This window comes from Magnolia sinica, chromosome 7 (genome assembly GCF_029962835.1).
Source record: "Magnolia sinica isolate HGM2019 chromosome 7, MsV1, whole genome shotgun sequence".
In the NCBI taxonomy this organism is placed as follows: domain Eukaryota; kingdom Viridiplantae; phylum Streptophyta; class Magnoliopsida; order Magnoliales; family Magnoliaceae; genus Magnolia; species Magnolia sinica.
The window spans coordinates 62061838-62068923 of NC_080579.1; positions in this window are offsets into that span (position 1 = coordinate 62061838).

The window sequence follows — 7086 nt, forward strand, 5'->3', positions numbered from 1 at the left end:
CCACTGTCGTGTGGTCAGTTGGATAGGGGTGTGGCCTTACCTGCCTAGTGTGAGGAGGCATTGCTAGGCTGAGTCTGACCAGCTCGTAAATGGGTCCGCTACCTTCAGGCCTTGTTGGTGATTGGTTGTCCACATGCGGGTAATGAGGTCTCTTATGCTCATTTGACTGTGCGGGGTCTGCAGAGCGGCAATCATTCAACACTGTAATGGACCCCGGTGATTTCCTTATGATTGGAAATGTGCTTGACTTATGGTTTGGATATGAGCACTGACATTACTTGCATCGCATTAGTATTGACTGTACAAGCCCCCCGTTCATGCATTGCCTTGGTATGACACCCATTACTCATTGCATCGCGTTCATGGTAAGCCTTGGTAAGGCTAGTGATATGCTTATTGATCATGCTTCTCTCCTTATACCTCCTACTATTCTTCTATGCACCATTGTCACACACTTACGCCACCCTCTAAGCTTCTATAAGCTTATGCACAATTGATGCATGCAGGAGACTCTAGGTAGGCGCCATAGCAGAAGAGCGTGGAGTACAGTTGAGCAGTGAGGACTCCAGTGTTGCTGATTTCTCTCTTTTCCTTTTATTCTCATGTATGTCCTTTTGGACCTTATGGATGTTGTAAAAGTTTAAATTTTTAGTGGATTTTGTGATGTGTGCCTTTGTTATTCTCAAATGTACGTGCTGTGATCTTGGACATGCTCGTATTGGAAATGATTATACTGTTATGAAAATCTTCCTTGTAGGATCCCAGGATTGGAATCTACCTTAGAAGCTGAGAATGGGGTATTATGGAGGTTGTTGTGGCCAGAATCGGTAATCGGGTTCCTTGTAAGTCCGGTTACCGAGTCTAAGGCGTGATAGGAGTTGATATCAGAGCATAGCAAGTAATTCTGGAATGACTAAGGATAACATTACAGGTCTGCCAAGAACATGGGACAAGTACTGTCCCGGAATCCTTCCTTTCGCTCCGTATTGAGCCTGTAATTGTCCTGATTCCTTACATCGTCATTATTTTGTACACGATGCCTGAAATGGCACCTGTGGTCGTGGCGCCCGTGGTCGTGGTGCCCATGGACGAGGCACCCGAGTTACCCATCCTGCTCCCATTGTTAAGGATCAGGTTCCTGAGATCCCGATCTGGCCTGTTCCTCCAGTTGAGCCCGTAATGCCTGTACCTCCAGTTGCTCCGGTTCCCCCACCTATTCTCCCTCCTCAGCCTGCTGTTCCAGTTTCGGAGGCTCCTGCTCCACCAGTCGCACCCGTGCCTCCGCCTGAGGCGAGTGCCACCCCTGCCTTTCCGACAGTACCTATAGGAGCTGAGCATTTTCAGCAGTTGATGTAGCTTGTTGCCACCGCATTGCAGACCCGTCAGCCAACTACCGCTGAGGTTTTTCGGTAGTCTGATTTACCATGAGCTAGTGCGATAGCTCGAGAGTTTCGGCAGCATGATCCCCCGAGGTTTAGTGGTGACCCTGACCCTTCTGCCACCGAGGCTTGGCGCACTGAGGTTGCGAGGATTTTTGACACTATTCAGTATCCTGCGGGTTAGAGAGTATCCCTTGCGACCTATCTTCTTCAGGGTAAGGCCCGTCATTGGTGGTCATCTGTATCTAGGATGGTCGGACCTCAGTTTGTTTGGACATGGGAGGAGTTCCTGGTTCGTTTCGACCAGAAGTTCTTCCCTGAGCACGTTCAGATCCAGCGAGCGATCGAGTTTGAGACCCTAGTGCAGGGTGATATGACTGTATCTCAGTATGAGGCCCGTTTCTTGGCCTTGTCTAGATTTGCTCCTCATCTCACTAGCGATGAGAAGATGAGGGCTCGTCGTTTTGTGACTGGTTTGCATCCTGCCCTTCGTAGTCGTGTGGTAGGGCATTATTTGGAGACATTTGATTAGGTCATTCATCGGGCACTGGTTTATGAGGAGGACTACGCTATGACCTAGAGGTCGAGAGAGCAGAGTTCCGGTGGAGACTGGAAGAGGAGGGCACCAGTCGGCAGTTATAGGCAGCACCGTCAGCAGAGATGAAGGGGCAGGTCAGGATTTCAGCAGCCTACGGTTCAAACAGTAGCTTCATCATCATCGTTAGCACCATCTTCCGGCCCCTTTTCTGGTGTATGCTTCGGCTGTGGACAGGCCGGGCATTGGAGGCGTGAGTGCCCTCTCCCCATTCAGCAGTAGAAGCCACCGCAGTTGCCTCCTCCTCATCCTCCTCAGCAGCAGCAGAGAGCTCAGCTTCCACCTGCCGCTCCTAGGGCTCCTCCTCAGCAGCAGAGGCAGCCAGGCAGACCTCCTCAGCAGTGACAGCAGCAGCAGCAGCAGAGGGGATATCCGCATGTCCGGTCCCTAGGTCCAGTATGTATCGCCCAACAGCAGACTCGGGACCCTCGCCTTCCGGTTACTTCCCCTACCCGGCTCGGGGCCGCTTTTATTCTCGGGCGCCAAAGCTAGACCACATCATCGGTGGAGTAGTCGAGGGTATTCTTCTTGTTTCTTCCTGTATTGCTCATGTTTTATTTGATTCTGGTGCCTCTCATTCTTTTGTGGCCAAGCAGTTTTGCCGATCAACCGGTATTCCATCCGAGTCCGTGTCTGAGGCTTTGACCATTTCGATTCCCATGGGGAAGTCTATGATGTTGACCCTTCGCTGTCCTTCTTGCCCGGTGTTAGTGGGCGAGATGTTCCTTCCTGCCAATTTGTTCATGATGCTGATGTCAGGTTTTGATGTGATTCTGGGTATGGACTGGCTTGCAGAGTATGGTGCCATCTTAAACTTTGCCGTGAGGACGGTTAAGTTTCACATTATAGGCTTGCCAGTATTCCAGTTCGTCGCTGAGCCCAGAGGAGAGTCGTTATCTAGTTTCTTGGCTTCAGTCGTTGAGGATTCTGTGCAGAGAGTATTGAGTTGCTGCTAGTTGTTTGTGAGTACCCAGATGTGTTTCAGGAGATCCCGGGTTTGCCTTTATGTCGGCAGGTGGAGTTCCAGATTGATTTGGTGCCCGGTAGTGCGTCCATCTCGAAGGCCCCCTACTGGATGCACCATTGGAGTTGAGGGAACCGCAGGAGCAGTTGGATGAGCCTCGGGAGTTAGGTTTCATTCGTCCCAGTAGTTCACCTTAGGGAGCCCCGGTATTGTTTGTGAAGAAGAAGGATGGTTCGTTGCCACTTTGTGTAGATTATCGTGAGCTCAACAGAGTCACCATCAAGAACCGATACCTGCTTCCTCGTATTGATGACTTGTTCGATCAGTTGCAGGGTGCACAGTATTTTTCCAAGATAGACTTGCGTTCTGGTTACCATCAGATTCAGGTCCGAGAGGAGGACATTCCGAAGACAGTTTTTTGGACACATTATGGTCACTTTAAGTTCCTGGTCATGTCATTTGGACTGACCAACGCACCCGCTATATTCATGCAGCTGATGAATGAGGTTTTTCAGCCGTTCCTTGATCAGTTCGTGGTGGTATTCATTGATGATATTCTTGTATATTCGAGGACTCGAGAGGACCATGCTGAGCACCTGCGGATTGTGCTTGAGACCCTCCATGCCCACCAGCTGTATGCGAAGCTGGAGAAGTGTGAGTTTTTGTAATGACTCGAAAAATTTCGTGCCAAGACCCGAGTACTACCTCATATTTCCTTAGAAGCTATATGTGGGTTAATTAGCGTTAAACTCAATTGCTTGTGAAATTTGCATCAATCACTTTAAATTTGATCTGCAGGACTCAAAACCTGTGGAATCGTTAACGCTATGTTACCCTGAAATCTCGAATTCAAGGCTAAAGCCAGTTGCTCTCGGGAGTACTGGGAAACTTTGTATCGGACCTGGACCGCGCGTCAAAAGTCCGATAGCGTCGATCTTAGACAATTTTGGTCATCTTATTGGGCTTGACCATCACCTCAAAAATCAAGTCCAGATGATGTACTGGGTCGATTTGCTTGAGTCCGGAGTAAAGAGTGTGAGAAAGCTAAGAAATAAAATATAATTTATGAAATCTGAGTCGTGTCGCTTGCGCGCCGATTCTAAGCTTTCTGACCGTTGGATTCTGACCCAATTTCACCTTCGGATCAGGGAAGATGGCCCTGGCATGTCCTTGTGCCGGTGGACCTGATCGAGTTTCGGTGACCGTTGAATTGAGAGTGGTCCGCCACGGCTGATCTGTAAATCCAATCGGTACGAAAACTCAGTCTGACCAAGATCCATGGTCAGTGAGCTTAAATCCGACCGCACGTGGAGAAAGGACCACCAGAAGTGTTCCGTTGGATCGGAATAGGCCTGATTTGGTTATAACCTAAGTATACCTTGGCCATGGGGCTATTTTCATCTATTTTAGGCCTATATAAAGACCTTAAAACCCTCACTCTCTTTTACATACGAATTTCCTAACCCTAGCTAAGAAAGAGAGAGGAAAATGAGAGAGAAAGTGAGAGAGAAGCTGGTGAATCATTTTGAGATTCTTTCCTGTGATTCTGCATACCTAAAACATCACTTTTGAATCGTTATTCTGGCGATTCTAAGTTCTTTCTTGGGTAAGTTAACCAAACCCTAGCTTGTGTTAGAGCTTAGACTTGTCTTAGTGTTGCTGTAACTCATTTCTATTCTTGCCTTAGGTTTTCTAGTCGCCGTTGACGAAGACCTATCGTCTGAATCAGATCTATGCGCATTTTCTGGTTTAAGGTGTGGACTATATTCGTATAGGTTATGGTTTTCAAGGCTTTCAATGTTGGGTAATGGTTTATTATTGTTATGGATGCAATTTCACATGCCAACGGTGATGTTTATTTTACGTTCTTGTTATGTATGTGTTATATTGAGATTTGTGTATTCTATGTATATATATGAAGTATCGTATACGTATAAAATATGAACATGTGTTTTTCATGATTAATTGTCGTGCACTTGTACTAGTTGTATGTGTGTCAGCTCCATGGCGAAAGGAATTGTCCAAATGTGCGCTATCACCAACATACGTCATGTATGTGGGACTATGTAGTCTAAGTGTTTGTAGAAATGTAGAAATGTCTCTACTATCCTAGTGGTGTGTATGATTTCCTACATGTAATCTACATTCTTTGTTGTTTAACTTCAAGCACTACTTATGTGTCATTTATGCTAAGTTGATATTCATCGCATGCTTTCATATTGTATGATTAGAATTGTCATTCCATTATTGTTCTAAATTGTTATTATGAATCTCTGTTATAATTGAACATGTTTGGGACTATGAAATAGTCCAGGAAATCGGTAACAAACCTGGAGTTCGTGGCCGAGGTTATTTTCGCCACGTAAGACATGTTTGACGAAACTGAGTCGTATTAGGGTTGTCGGTAGTGGTTTGGCCACACGGAGTGTTTGCGTACTCTATATCGTTCAACTCAATGTGCGCTCGTGCTAGTTGAGTTCGTCAAGTAACCCGATTGTCCGTCGTATGTTCACCATGTATGGACGCTATTGTTTGAATTTAGGGTACCAAACTCACCGATGTAATTCCATTAACCGTTGTACTTTGATCCACTAAGACTCATGAGCCGGGCATGGTGGTATGGGACACCATGGTCGACCTCTCGGCCTACGCTGGGGTGACGAGCCTCCCCGTAGTGACCAGTGAGCACACCAGACTCGTGAGCTGATTATGGTGGTATGGGACACTATATTCGTGCTGTCGGCCTACATTGATTGGTGACGAGCCCTTTGTAGTGACCTCGAGCATACCTTGCTACTGCATTGAGGCGACGAGCCTTAGGGTAGTAACTAAGGTATGATAGACATGCATTGATTGGTGACGAGCCCTTTGCAATGACCTGAAACTATATGATCATATGAAATTGTCTAAGACTGACGACCCTAGAATGGATCATTGTTTGGAAAGTGATATGAGGAAGGTACCTTAGCTTCCCAATCCTGCTGTATGAAAATGACTAATAACAACTGGATAATCATGTTCATGCACCGCATTGCATGTGCGTAGGAGTTGTTGGCACTGCAGGAGGTTGTCATGCGTATCGTAAGATGAAGACGCTGAGGGAGTGCAGGCGAGGGCATGCATCATTCCTACATACATCCTTGAATTAACAAGAGCAGTTGGACGTGTTTGATTATATTGCATTATCATTACTGCTTGATTGATTTGATAACATGTTAACTTTTACTGTATAGTTCCACTGAGTTGATCACTCACTCCCACGTTCTGGGGTGGTGTTTCAACACCAACCAGACTCTATCTTAGCTGCAGATGTTGACGCGATCCCTGAGGCAGAGCAGGATTTCGAGGATGACGAGGACGCGTTTTCTTTCATGCAGTTCTTAGGCGGGTTCATGTGAGCCATGTCCTGATGTGCGGGGATTCTCGATTTTCTTTTGTAATAATGTTATTTTGATACTTGTATTTTTGAAAGCAATACCTGTTATTATGACCTGGTATGTATACGTATTTCAGGGATTTGCACATGTATACATATGTTTCTTTAAGTCTTCCGCTTGCGTCTTTCACTTATCCCTGGATTATGTTTGCAGTTTGGCTTAATCTATTCCATGTTTTATGCACTCATACAGATAACATACATCCATCATTAAATATGTTGCATAAGTGATGTTTTGAAACTCGGGAGCTGAGTTATACTCGACCCTCGATTTTCAGGGCGTTACAGTTTTGGCAGGAGATGAAGTTCCTGGGTCACATGGTGACGAGGGAGGGTGTCGCTGTGGACCCCTCGAAGGTTGATGCAGTGCGTCGGTGGGGCCAGCCCACGAACACATCCGAGATTCATAGCTTCCTTGGTTTAGCGGGATATTATCGACGGTTTATCGAGGGTTTCTCCCGTATTGCAGCACCGCTGACCCGATTGATGCTGAAGGGCGTCGAGTTTGTCTGGAGTGACACTTGCGAGAAGGCATTTACGGAGTTGAAGAACTGCCTCATGTCCGCTCCTGTTCTCACTATTCTTGATGGGAGTGAGGGTTTTGTTGTTTTTACTGATGCCTCCAGAGTTGGCTTGGGTGCTGTACTGATGCAGCATGGGAAGCCAGTGACGTATGCCTCACGTCAGCTCAAGGTCCATGAGTTGAACTACC